The following is a 14,647-nucleotide window of genomic DNA, read 5'->3' on the forward strand; positions in this document are numbered from 1 at the left end:
CATCATCACTGTCGCTGCCGCATGCATTCGGACAGCCACTGTGTTGCTGCCCTCGCTACGCCGCCACAGCTTGCACAACTCGTTGCGCCTCCCTTCGAATCCTTGAAGGGAACCCACAATTCTAAGAGAGGTTTCACGATTCCAAGCAAGACTTCTAGCTATGGCAGCTCCTTTGCCATCTTAGTGACCATCGGTGGTCCTTCTCCGCCTCGGACCAGTTAAGCTAACCTTATTGAGCTCGCAGCTCTTCGTCGTGAGGTTTTCTTGCCGTCTTTGGCTTGCTTGTTAGTAGCCGAGAATCGCTTCTTCGCCAACCTCGATGGAGTTCATTGATTAAATAAGGTAATTGCTCAATCAAAGTCTATTTGATTCAAATATTTGATTATAAATCTATTCCAAACTAATTTTTTTTACTATCAAAAACTTCAAATTGGTATACTTGTGATTTACCGCAATTCTCTATTATTTTCCATTAATTTGGATTAATACTTGTGACAAATGAATGGTAAAATCATAAATTGGTACATTTGTCAATTATTACATATTATTCAACTTGGTAATTGATGGTGAAAGATATTTTCTTGAGGGATTCAAGACCAGTGAAACAATTACAAAGTCAAGAATAAAGTCAATATAGAGATAAAGAAGAGGCAAAAGGAGACTCTCCTTGTGGTTGCAAACCCACGTGCTCTTCGCACCATGAACCTCATGTAGGAAAAAAACTGATGAGAATAAATAAATTTGTCCGAGGCGTGCAAGGGTAAGCATTGTCCTTAAGGATAATTCCGCCCCCCGGAGTGCGAAACTCGGTGCGATAGACTTCTGCCAGCTATCCTCCCAAGATACAACAGACCTTCTTTTATATTCCACACTGAAAATTAGAAGGAACATAAACAATGTTGTGTATAATCCAGCAAGGAAAAGGAAAGGAAAGGTTTTTTAAAGAAAGAATATTCTTTGTTTCATTCAGTGTATATATTTTTAAGATTGTCTTATGAGATTTTATATTCAGACAAAATAAAGCCATTAAAAGAGTTGTTTTAAAATAATGAAGGATTTATTTGAGAAATAAATTAAACATTACAAAACGATTGAAAAGCCGTTATATGACTGTTAAGAAACCGTTATGCGACTGTTAAAAATAATGATGGTCTTCAATGCAGTCATAACTTTTATCGAAACTATTATTGTAAATATTTCAAAATATTATTGAAATATCCAACAATCCCCCACATATTTCAAAATATTTTGAAAATAAAAAATTAATATGATGCTGGGTTATGAGAGTGTAATGCATCAGAACTGGTGCGTGTTAGGCTATGAACCAGCCCTAGAAAAAATGAAATATAATTCACGAAATTATTGGTAAAGTTTGAAACTTCTATGAACCAAAAATTTCTTTTGTGAATTATAATTTTCATCATTCACATTGTACTCCCACAAACTTTGTTGTTCAATGCGGTTTTGCGCTAATAGGCCATGCGCGTGCTTGGTTTATTCATAAGTGCTTTAGAAATTTTTGCCAAAAATTCTCATAGGAGTGGCCCCACTCCATACTTATATAGGTGATTCCATCAAGTGTATTCTGTAGCTTAATACACCACCAATAATGGCTATGGAATTTCATTAAGAGCTTAGCTCAACCTCTTTTTTCCTTGCAGTTTTGCACTATTCTCATCTTAGGATTGACAATAATTTTTAATAGTGCATCACTAGAACAACAAGTGACTTGTTATTACCCATATGAACCTAATTCATGGGATCGCCAATCACATAGGTTGGGTTACCATCACTATTGCTTTTCCTCAATTGGCTTAAGTCCCATTTCCCTCGATGTGTCATAAATTAATTTTCTTCTCACAGGTTTAGTTAAAAGATTGGCCAAATTCACTTCCGATTTTACAAAATCAATGGATATAGTTCCATCTTTAAGCAGCTGCTTTACTACATCATGTCTCAATCGGATGTGTCTATTTTTACCATTGAAAGTTCTATTTTTTGCAATGGCTATTGCCGTTTGGTAATCACAGTGCATAGACATAGAAGGTGTCAGTTTCATTCTCAAAGGAATATCTGATAAGAGGTTTCTTAACCACTCAGCCTCATTGCCAGCCAATTCTAGAGCCACAAACTCTGACTCCATAGTAGATTTAGCAATTATTGTTTGTTTGGCTGACTTCCAAGTTACAACACCTCCACCAAGGGTGAACACATATCCACTAGTAGATTTTGTCTCATCTGAATCCGAAATCCAATTAGCATCACTATATCCTTCTAATACAGCGGGAAATCCACTATATAAAATACCATAATTCTTAGTTCCTCTCAAACATTTCATTAATCTACTCAAAGCAATCCAATGATCATCATTGGGATTTTGTGTATATCTGCTCAGTCTATATACAGCGTAAGCTATATCAGGTCGAGTATAATTTATCAAATGCATTAAACTCCTACATACTTAGACTGAGCCACATCATCTCCTTTATTTTTCACTAATTGGATATTAGAATCATAAGGAGTATTCACAGATTTGACATCAAAGTGATCATATTTTTTAAGTAGCATCTCCACATAATGCGATTGAGTAAGCATTAGGCCACTATCACTCTTTATGATTCTAACACCCAAAATAATATTAGCTTCCTCATGTCCTTCATATTGAATTTAGAAGTCAAAAAACATTTTGTTTCATTCACTACATCAATACATGTACAAAAAATAAACATGTCATCAACATATAAGCTAATAATTATAGATTCACCATCAATAGTTTTTGTGTATACACATTTATCTACTCCTATAAAGGAAAATCCATTATTAACTAGAACATCATCAAATTTCTCATACCATTACTTTGGTGCTTGCTTTAAGCTGTATAAGGATTTAATAAGTTTACAAACTTTGTTTTCTTGGTCAAGAAAAATACAGCTCTCAGGTTGCACCATGTAAATTTCCTCTTCTAAATCACCATTTAAAAATGATGTTTTAGCATCCATTTTGTGAACAATAAGTTTGTAAATACAAGCCAAAACAATTAAAACACGAATTGATGAAATTCTTGTAACTGGAGCAAAAATGTCAAAATAATCAACATTTTGTTTTTGAGTAAAACATTTTGCAACTAATCTTGCTTTATATTTATCAGTAGATCCATTAGGATTATATTTTCTTTTAAAAATCCATTTACAACCGACTGATTTTACACCGAGTGGTAAATCAACTAATTTCCAAGTTTGATTTTATAAGATAGAATCAATCTCAATTTTTATAATTTCTTTCCAAAGATTGCTTTATGAGGAAGATATTGCTTCAGAATAAGTCAAATGATCATTATTAATAAGATAAGTATAAAAATCATTTCCAAAAGAAGTTTCTTTCCTTATTCTTTTGCTCCTTCTCAATTCATCATTTGAATTTTCGAAAGTGTTTTTATGAAGAGGTGCATGAGAAATAGTATCAACACTTAATGGAAAAATATGCTAAAAAAATTCTGCATTTTTTTGTCTCAACTATAGTATTATTATCAAGCACATCACTTTTTAATACAAGAAATCTATATGCAGCACTATGTTCAGCATAACCAATAAACATGCAGTCAGATGATTTAGAGCCTATTTTCCTTTTCTTAGAATTAGGAAGCATAACCTTAGCAAGACACCCCCTCACTTTCAAATATTTTAAATTAGGACGATAACATTTCCAAAATTCATAGGGTGTTTTACCTGTTTTCTTATGATGTATTCTATTTTGGATGTGACATGTAAATAAAATAGCTTAACCCCATAAATTATTTGGAGCATTAGAACTAACAAGTATAGAATTCATCATCTCTTTCAAGTCATATTTTTCCTTTCAGCTATGCCATTAGATTTAGGGGAATAAGGAGGCGTAGTTTCATGAATTATTCATTTCTTTTCACAAAATTCGTTAAGCAATACATATTCTCCACCTCTATCCGATCTAATTCTTTTTATCATTTTATTCAATTGGTTTTCTACCTCAACTTTATACAAAAGGAACATATCAAAAGCTTTATCTTTATACCTAAGCAAATAAACTTTAGTAAATCTAGAATAATCATCAATGAATGTCATGTAATATTTTTTTACCTCATCTAGTCATAATTTATTTTAAATCTCCTAGATCAGTATCAATTAAACTCAACAAATCATATTCTCTATTTATAGAAATACAATGCTTTTTTGTTAATTTTGTTTCAGCACACATTATACATTTATTAAAACATAGGTTTTTAATTCCAGAAATTAAACATTGTTTTTGCATTTTCTTAATATAAGAAATACTAACATGACCTAATCTACCATGCCATAAATCAATAGATTCAGCCAAGTAAGCGAAAGTAGTAGCATTTTCATTGATAACATTGGAAACGTTAAGATCAAAAAGTCCTTGATTACAATAACCCTTTCCCACAAAGATGTTATTTTTGTCATTACAATCTTATTAGATTCGAATGACATCTTCACCCCAACCTTTCCTAAAAGCGCTACTGAGATTAGGTTTGCCCTTATATTAGGAACATGTAATACATCATTCAGGGCCAAAGTTTTACCAGATGTGAGCTTGAGAAGAACGTTTCATTTCTCGAGAACTTGAGCTGTTCTTGAATCACCAAGATAAATAATTTTTTCTCCTTCCCCTATTGGCATGTAGAAGGAAAATGCATTTTTATCTACACAAATATGCCTGGTAGCACCTGAACCTACCACCCACTCTTTCACATTGGCCACAATGTTAGCCTGGGAAATAACCACAACAATTATATCATTAGAGTCATATGCTTTAACCAAATTAACTTTTGGTTTAGCGGGATTGTCATTTCCCATTATTCTCTTTTTTTACAATGACGTTTTCTGCAAAAGCCTGATGACATGTTTTGGTGATTTTCTACAAACAAAGCAAAAGCCTTTTTTTTTTTTAAATGGTGAGACCTGGTTTTCTACAAACAAAGAAAAGCCTTTCTTTTTAACCTTGGGTTTGTAATTAGGTTTTTTGTTATAATACATGTTTTGGTGATGTTGAAATTTGCCTTACACCAAATTTGCCCTAGTAGCAATTTCCTTAGCTTTGGCAGCTTTGATCTCCTTGTGAGTTGTATCCTCAATGATAATATGCACGATCAAATCGACTAGTAACAATTGTTTGTCCTTGTGCTTGAGTTGCTTGTAGTTATTCCAAGACTCAGGCAACTTTTCAATCAGCAGGCCCGCAGTAAATTTTTCTTGTAAATTGATGTTTTATGCCTTCAAGTCCTCCACTAGCTTGTGATATTCATTGATTTGCGTCTTGATCTCCTAATCATCAGATCTTTCCCAACGATAATAATTTCCGGTTGTAGTCATGGAGTCCCATATTTGTTTCGCTTCCTTGTACGGACAGTAGACATCAAACAATTCATTAGAAAGAGTACTAATAATTGTGTGCCTACATACCTTATTAGCGTGTATCCATTGATCTCGAAGCTTGTTATCAGTTGGTTCGGCTTCCGTAAGTGCAAAAGCCATGCCGTGCACATCTAGGATAGAGAAAACCCTTTCTTGCCACCTTTTGAAATTGTTGCCATTAAAAACTTCGATCTTTGATATGTCGGGGAATGGTTTGGCATAGGACATATGTGGTAATGGTGGTAGTGCAACTGGACTGGTGGAGATTGAGGCATCAGCAACAGTATCAACTTGATGCTCCATGAGAATTATCCTTAAGATTGTAGGAAAAAAGCGATGAGAATAAATAAATTTGTCTAAGGCGTGCAAGGGTAAGCACTGTCCTTAAGGATAATTCCGCCCCTCGGAGTGCGAAACTCGGTGCTATAGGCTTCTGACGGCTATCCTCCCAAGATACAACAAACCTTCTTTTATATTCCGCATTGACTATTAGAAGGAACAGAAACAACGTTGTGTATAATCCAGCAAGGAAAAGGAAAGGAAAGGTTTTTTAAAGAAAGAATATTCTCTGTTTCATTCAGTGTATATATTTTTAAGATTGTCTTATGAGATTTTATATTTAGACTAAATAAAGCCATTAAAAGAGTTGTTTTAAAATAATGAATGATTTATTTGAAAAATAAATTAAACGATACAAAACGATTGAAAAGCCGTTATATGGCCGTTAAGAAACCGTTATGCGACCGTTAAAAAATAATGATGGTCTTCAATGCAGTCATAACTTTTATCGAAGCTATTATTGTAAATATTTCAAAATATTATTGAAATATCCAACACCTCAAGCCGTTGCTGTTGCCATCATCGCCATCACCGCTGCATGCATTCGAACAATTGTTGCACTGCTGCCCTCGCTCTATCGCCACAACTCACACAACTCATTGCGCCTCCCTTCAAATCCTTGAAGGGAACCCACAATTCCAAGAGAGGTTTCGCGGTTCCAAGCGAGGCTTCTAGCTGTAGCGGCTCCTTTGCCATCTTAAGGCGCGTGGTAACGATTCTATTCTCAGAAACAATTTTTGATCAAAAATTATTATTTTTTATTCTATTCCCATAAACAATGTCTAAGTAAAAGAACATGCTTGGTAAATGCCCAAAATTTCCATTCCCGAGATAGAAATGCGTTTGCTAGATTCCTAATTTTTTTTGTTTCTTTTAATTTTTTAATACTTTCATTATATTTTTCTTAATTTTCTCTTTCTTCTCTTTCTTTTTCTCTTCTTCCTCCTTTGTAGCCGGTCATTGGCCACGGGTGGCCAGTGACCGGTTGGGCGAGGTTCAACGAGCCTTGGCCTCGCCTAGCCACGGCGAGGCTCCACCACGAGCCTCGCCATGGCGGACCCTCGCCGTGGCTTGAGGTTGTGGCCCTCATCTAGCCGGTCGCCGACCATAGCTAAGGTTGGTGACCATCCAAAAGGAAGAAGAAGAAAGGGGAAGAGAAGAAGAGAAAAGAAAAGAAAAGAAAAAAAACGAGAAAAAAATAAAAACTGATTTTAAGAATTGTTCTCGAGAACAAAAATTAACTTTTTTCTATTTATTGATTCTATTCCAAATCTATTCTCGAGAACAAAAAATTTACCAAATGAATTTCTGTTCTTTTTTCATTTGGAGGAACAAAAGAACAGAAATAATTGTTCTTCGGAAGGTTACCAAACAGGCCTTAGTGACCATTGGTAGTCCTTCTCTCGCCACAAACCATTTAAGCTAACCTTACTGAGCCCGCAACTCTTTGTCGCGAGGTTTTCTTGCCGTCTTTGGCTTGCCTGTTAGTAGCCAAGAATCACTTCTTCACTAACCTTGATGGAGTTCATTGATTAAATAAGGTAATTGCTCAATCAAAGTCTATTCAATTCGAATATTTGATGATAAATTTATTAGAAACTAATTTTTTTTTACCATAAAAAATTTAAATTGGTATACTTGTGATTTACCGCAATTCTCTATTATTTTCCATTAATGGTAAAATCCTAAATCGGTACATTTGTCAACTATTATATGTTATCCAACTTGGTCATTGGTAGTAAAATTTAATGAAACTAACAGAGGATAAAATTCTAAATTGTACGTCTGTCAACCTCTACATGTTATCCAACTTTGTAATTTGATGGTAAAATTTCATGAAAATTAATGAAGTGTAAAATCCTAAACCAATACATATTATCTAACTTGGTAATTTGAATGTAAGATTTAACGGAAACTAATGGAGGGTAAAACCCTAAATTGGTACATCTCAGAATCGCTATATTTTATCTAACTCGATAATTTGATGGTAAAATTTGACGAAAACTAACAGAGAATATGTTTGTCATAGATGTACCGGTTTGGAATTTTTTGTGATTAAAAAATTAGTTTAAAGTAAATTTATCATATATGTATCAATTTGAGGTTTTTCATAATATTAGCCCATTATAAAAATATGCAAAAATTTATGGGATGTTTGCGAAACGTACCTTCAAATTTACACTTTCATATAAGTTACCATCATCTCTGCATCTCCTCCAAAATGGAAAAAAAAAACACATCTACCGCCAACCTTACATCGATTTCTCTTCTGTCTCCCTCTTTTCCTCCACCTCCTTCTCACTTAGTCACTCACACAAAGTAGATCCTCTCTTGCTCTCTCCACCCCTTGCCACCGTCAGCGCCGCCACCCGCCGCCACCTCCATTCCCTTTGCGGTCGATCCCCTTGCCTTGACAATCCACCCACTCTCCTCTCTCTCGTAGAGCTTATGGCTTGTAGCCATGGAAGTGAGATAGCTAGTATAATCACCTAGAGGGGGGTGAATAGGTGCACAAACAAATTTTTGAGATACGGAAGCAATTCTAGGCAAACGATAGAAAGAAAAATACGATCAAGGTAAAGTAAAGGATAGGGAAGAGAGAAATGAACACAAGATTTATAGTGGTTCGGCTTATTCCAAGCCTACGTCCACTCTTCCGCACTGACAGCCCACCGGCTGGATTTCACTATGAACAAAAGAGAAGTTATAGTACAGCTTTTCCTTGATTCTACAGTGTAGATGTTCTACCACACTTCCTCAAGGTTTCTCACGAATATGCACTCTCTTTTGTTTACACGATTTTGCTCAACAAATGAATTGACTAAGAACAATGAGCTTCAGACTTTGGAATTCTTCTATCGTGCACACTCTCGAACAACTGGAACGTCTTCCTTATATACTCCTTCATGCCATCATACCCGTTGGCACTTTCCAAAGGAATTCCTCCAATCTACCCGTTGGACGAAATCAATTAGGAAGATCATTCGAGCTATTAAAGGAATATGTCGATAGCCCATCAATCCTGTTCGCCCATACAATCAGGATCTCGGTTTCCATAAGTAGAACCTTCTAAGTATATTTTGCCAATCATCGGATCCTTAATCTTCAAATCAATTATGATCAAATAAATGATTCCGTTATGTCATATCCAACCAAGAGATCTTCTCCAGTCGATAAGGCCACATCCTTAATGAAACATCCAGTTCTGGATAGCCTTTCTTCAACGGATTAGAAACTGTCAATGAGGATAGACTTTGAGTCTTGAGTCTGGCTGTCCAAAGGTCTTTAGACTTTAAATAGCAGAGTTTGCAAGCCTTCAGACTAGACTGATGGAAACGTTTTGTCAACTTCAAAACACATCAAGAGGATTTCTCCAACAATCTCCCCATTTTTGATGGTGACAAAAATTTCCTGCAAATTTGGAAAACTTTGACCTGCAAAACATTTCTCAAACACATATGCATATCTTATAGATAAATGGCTAAATGAATAACACTAGAATCTGTAACCACAAAAAATAGGTTAGTCCAATATGCAATAAAGCCATCCATAAGATGTCAATAGTAGTTAATAATAAGCAGTCAAATCCAAATCCCAAATTTAGTCCATATCCAGACACACAAGTCAAGTCAAAACAAACCACAAAACAAACAAGCCAAAAGTTCGACAAATTTAAGTTCAAAGTTTTTCAAGTCTCACAACTCTCCCCATTTTTGTCAGCATAAAAAAGATTGAGATGAAAATGAAGTCAAGGATTCTTGGGAACACGAACAAGCTGGAAATCTCCCATCGACTGAACGATGCCTTCCAGCCTTTTAAAGTCTTCCTTCAGCTGAGCAACATCCTCACCCTTTGCATTAGCCTGAATCTGAAGAGAAAGGGCTTGGATTTGATCATTTAATGAGTCTGAAGAGACTTGTCCTGCATTCTGCAAGTTCTGAACTTCACATCCCAATGCATATATCTGACCTTGCATCTCCAAGAGAATATCCATCACTCTGCGAAAGTCTGCTGAATTATCGGTCTCAGTGCGGCATTAGCACGATCTGATGGAGTAAATGCAGATGATGGTAGATTAGCATAATCACGCAGATTTGGCAAAGAAACCTCATGACCTTCCTCAGGAAACTGAGAGGCAAAAACCTTCTCTGGATCTGCTGGGGATCGACTGACTCCCTCACTGGTTGTAGGATTTGAGGTCATTCCTCTTTTCTCTTGGTCTCCCCCTATGTTCATGCCTTCAGGTGGAGAGTGCTCCTCATTTTCTCCTTCTTCTTGATCTCTTTTCTCTTCTTCTTCTTTTTCAACTCTCTCTTGCTCAGCATCTCTTTCTTCTTCTTCTTCTCTTTCCTGCGTTTCTTTTTCCTCTGCTTCTTTCTCTGCTCTTTCTTCTGTCTGTTGTTCTGACTCTTTCTTTGGAACAGATCGACTGAGATTCTTCAAAGCCATTGCAGAGATAGTGATGTTATCCTCATCATCTTCATCCTCAACGAGGAGAGCTCTTCTTCTCTTAGATGGAGCATCCATGGGCTCCTTCCCTTTCCTTTTCCCTGCAGAAGAGAATTGATGAGATTTGACTGGAGTCTTCTCCTTAAATTTCTCCAATGCCTTGCTTAGTTCCTTCAGACGCATCTTGGTCACCATTTTCAGTCCTACCATCATATGATCGCACGATCGAGCACAAATAATTTGCGGAGGCTGAATGTTCAGATGTTTGAATAACTTCGTCACAAGACCTGGATAAGAAAGTTGTCCTCTGTCCTTCATCACAGCTCTATACATGTGGAACATAACAGTGTGAGGAAGAGAAAACCTTTTCCTAGTGATGATAGCATACATTAGCTTTGCCTCTGAACTTGAGACATCAGTCTTGGAAGTTGATTTCGGTCTGAGGCAATTGATTACAATTTTGTGCAGCAAGATGTTAAATGCACTCATCCTTGAATAGGAAATCTTTCCATTTGTTCTCCTGTCCTTAACAAGTTCCAGAGTAGTACGAGCAATAGAAACTTTGATCCATTGATATCTTCCTCTCTCAACTCCTAACACATCTGCCAGCATATCCATATCCACAACAAAGTCTTAATCTTTGACACTGAAGGAGAATCTATTCACATCCAAGAAACTAAGATTTGAATAGAAATAAGCAGTTAGTTGAGGATATGCCTCTGTGGTGTCAGAGCAGAATTTCTCAAGTTGAAGATGATCGGACTTTTCCCTTAAGTTCACACTTACAGCATCCAGAAAGTCAAAATCCACACTCCTAGGGTTTATCACCCCACGCTTCAGCAATTTTGAGTATAGATCCTTATGTTCCTTCGATCTAAACAACTCTCCCCTTTTTCCTCGATTTTCCGCCGCAACTCCCATTCTTGGTTGAAATTCGCTGTATAATAGGGTCTGCATCTTCAATGATTTCTTCATTTTGATGATGATCAACATTTTAAGGACTAGATTGAGGAGAATGACGCTGCTGAGAATGTTGTGGGCTCTGCTGCTGATTTGGAGACACTTCTTCTTCAGTGAGATCGAAGTGCGTAGGCCCCTCACTCATTCGTCGTGGCCCTCTGCTTGCGATCCTCGAAGACTTTCTTGAAGACGACATCTTTCTTAGTCTTTGAAAGATTCCTTGCTTGACTTTCCCAAGAAAGATGACAACTTTTCGAAGATTAAACAAAAGAAGAAAACAGAATGGAAGATTGGTGCTTTTTAGGGTTTTGGAGTTAAGCGAGGAGAAACCGACTGTATATAAGACAGTCGTAAGGAGGGGATACCAATCGTCGTAATGGAAAGTGAAAAGATGCCTTTTAAAAAATAACTGCCTTTTCGGAAAAAAAATGGTCACATCAAAATAACTTCTTTTTCTAAAGGAAACAATGCAATAATTTCGTCAATTAAAGATAGCAATTGAGATAACAATAATCCACACGGTTGATGAACGTACCTTTTCAAGATGAGATTAGAGAGAGAGAATAACTTACAACAAAGTCTTGCGAGTCAAAGTCTTATTTGTCCGAGTCCGAGAGTCTCTAGACTTTAATTTCTTCAAACCTCAAAATGTTGAGTTTGGAACGGATAATTTCAAATTGATTTTTCTCCAAAGGCTTTGTAAATATATCTGCCGTTGGTTCTTTGAGTCAACAAACCGAATCATAATTTCTCCATTTTGAACATGATCTCTAATGAAGTGATGTCGAATCTCTATATGCTTTGCTCTTGAGTGAAGAATTGGATTTTTGGTGAGATTGATTGCGCTGGTGTTGTCACATTTAATCTCCGTGCATGAATCTTCAATTTCAAAGTCTCTTAGCTGTTGTTTTATCCACATAATTTGTGAACAACAACTTCCGAGAGCTACATATTCTGTTTCTGCTGTAGAGAGAGCTACTGTACTTTGCTTCCTTGAAAACCAAGACACTCACCCCCGCTCCAAGTAGTTGACAGTACTTGAGGTGCTCTTTCTATCAACTCGTATTCGGCTAAGTCTGCGCGTCTCGAGTACCCAAGAAGAGTAAAGTCTCCCTTTTAGGATACCGAGACCGAAGCTTGAAGTTGATGCAATATATTTGATAATACGCTTTGCAGCATTTAAATGTGATTCTTTAGGGTCTGCGCTTGAAATCCGGCACAAATGCAAACACTAAACAAAATATCAGGTCTAGAAACAAGAAGATAAAGAAGTGAACCGATGATACTCCCTATAACTTTTGGTCGACTTTCTTTCCTCCTTCATCTTTATCTATCTTCACGGAGCTTGACATTGGTATATCGGCCTTTTTGCAATTGTCCAGTCCAAACTTCTTCACAATATCATTAGCATATTTTTCTTGATGAATAAAAGTTCCTTCCTTTAGTTGTTTCACTTGAAGTCCAAGGAAGAAGGTTAACTCACCCATCATGCTCATTTCAAATTCATCCTGCATAGTCTTAGAGAATTTCTTGCACAGACTTTCATTAAATGATCCAAAAATAATGTCATCGACATATATTTGAATAAGTAGAAAACTCTTGCTTTCTCTTTTAATGAAAAGAGTAGTGTCTACTTTACCTTTAACAAATCCATTTTCAATTAAAAACTTACTCGATGTCATCGTACCAAGCTTGAGGTGCTTGTTTTAAGCCATATAGAGCCTTTTTGAGTCTCGAATACTGAGTCCTGGTTTCCTTGGGTCTTCAAACCCGGTGGTTGTTCCACATAGACTTCCTCATGGATAAATCCATTTAGGAAGGCACTTTTGACATCCATTTGGAATAACCTGAAATTCTTATAACAAGTAAAAGCAAGTAATAATCGAATTGCTTCTAACCTTGCTACTGATGCGTAAGTCTCGTCATAGTCTATCCCTTCTTCTTGTGTGTATCTCTTGGCCACGAGTCTTGCCTTGTTTCTTATGACTTTTCCTTTCTCGTTCATCTTGTTCCTGAAAACCAATTTAGCTCCAATAACAGACTTACCTTTCGGTTTAGGAGTCAATTCCCGACATCATTAATACTTGAATTGCTCGAGCTCTTCTTGCATAGCTTCAATCCAATTTTCATCGATAAAGCTTCTTCTATGCTTTTGGGTTCTATTTCAAAATAAGAGCCACAAAGACTAGACTCTTCGTGCCTTTTGGATCTTGTGCGAATTCCTTCATTGATGTCGCCAATAATAAGATCTTTGGGATGACCGGACTTATGTTTCCAGTTGCTGGTTAATTTGTCGATTGATGGTCACTTCCTTCACTTGAATCTTCAACAGTCACTTGTTGCTTTGGTCCTTCAAAGTCTCGAGCTATTTTAGACTTTGCGAGTCCGGAGCAGTTCGCATTCTTCAAGATGAGTCCGAATGGATTCATTTTGCATAGAGTCTTGGAATTTAACATTCATTGATTCTTCCACCGTTTGAGTCTTCTTGTTGTAGACTCGTATGCTTTGCTTGTGGTTGAATATCCAAGAAAGATGCCTTCATCGACTTTTCTTCAAACTTACCAACTCGATCATTTGCATTTTTCAGTATAAAACATTTGCATCCAAATACATGAAAATATGAAACAATAGGCTTCTTTTCTTTGAATAGTTCATAGGGGGTTTTTTCCAGAATAGGCCTTAGAAAAACTCTATTTATAATGTAACATGTTGTAGAAACTGCTTCAGCCCAAAAACGTGAAGAGATGTTACTTTCAATTAAAAGAGTTCTAGCCATTTCTTGAAGAGATCTATTCTTTCTTTCCACAACTCCATTTTGCTCTGGAGTATATGGAGAGGAGAATACATGCTGGAAACCAAATTCATCACAGAATTTTGTAAAATCATGATTTTCAAATTCACCTCCATGATCTGTTCTTATACTTGAGATAACATACCCTTTTTCATTTTGAACCTTTTTAGCAAACTTTTCAAAGTAAGAGAAAGTTTCAGACTTACTTGCCAAGAAATATACCCAAGTAAATCGTGAGTAATCATCCACAATTACTAGGCAATATTTCTTACCTCCAATGCTTTGTGTTCTGTTTTCCCAATATACATGGTGTACATAGATCAGACTTTTGGTATGATGAATTGGGTAGACCACGAACAAGCTTCTTTGCTGAGATTTTGGCTATTTGCTTCATATTGACGTGCCCAAGCTTTCTGTGCCTTAAGTTTGCTTCGTCTTAGATTGAGATTAGACATTGTGATTCATCTGGTTTCACATCCAAGAGGTAGATATTTCCATGTCTTCGACCCATGAATGACTCGAGTAGAATCTTTACTAATTCCGAACATATTCCCTCTTGAAAGTTGATTTTGAAACCAAAGATCACATAGCTGACTAATATTGAGCAAATTGTAATTGAGCCCTTCTACTAAGGAAACATTGCTGATTTTGAGATTTCCAATCTTTACGGTTCCAAATCCCACAATTTTTCCTTTGTCAT

The sequence above is a fragment of the Eucalyptus grandis genome, chromosome 9, assembly GCF_016545825.1.
Source record: "Eucalyptus grandis isolate ANBG69807.140 chromosome 9, ASM1654582v1, whole genome shotgun sequence".
Lineage (NCBI taxonomy): Eukaryota > Viridiplantae > Streptophyta > Magnoliopsida > Myrtales > Myrtaceae > Eucalyptus > Eucalyptus grandis.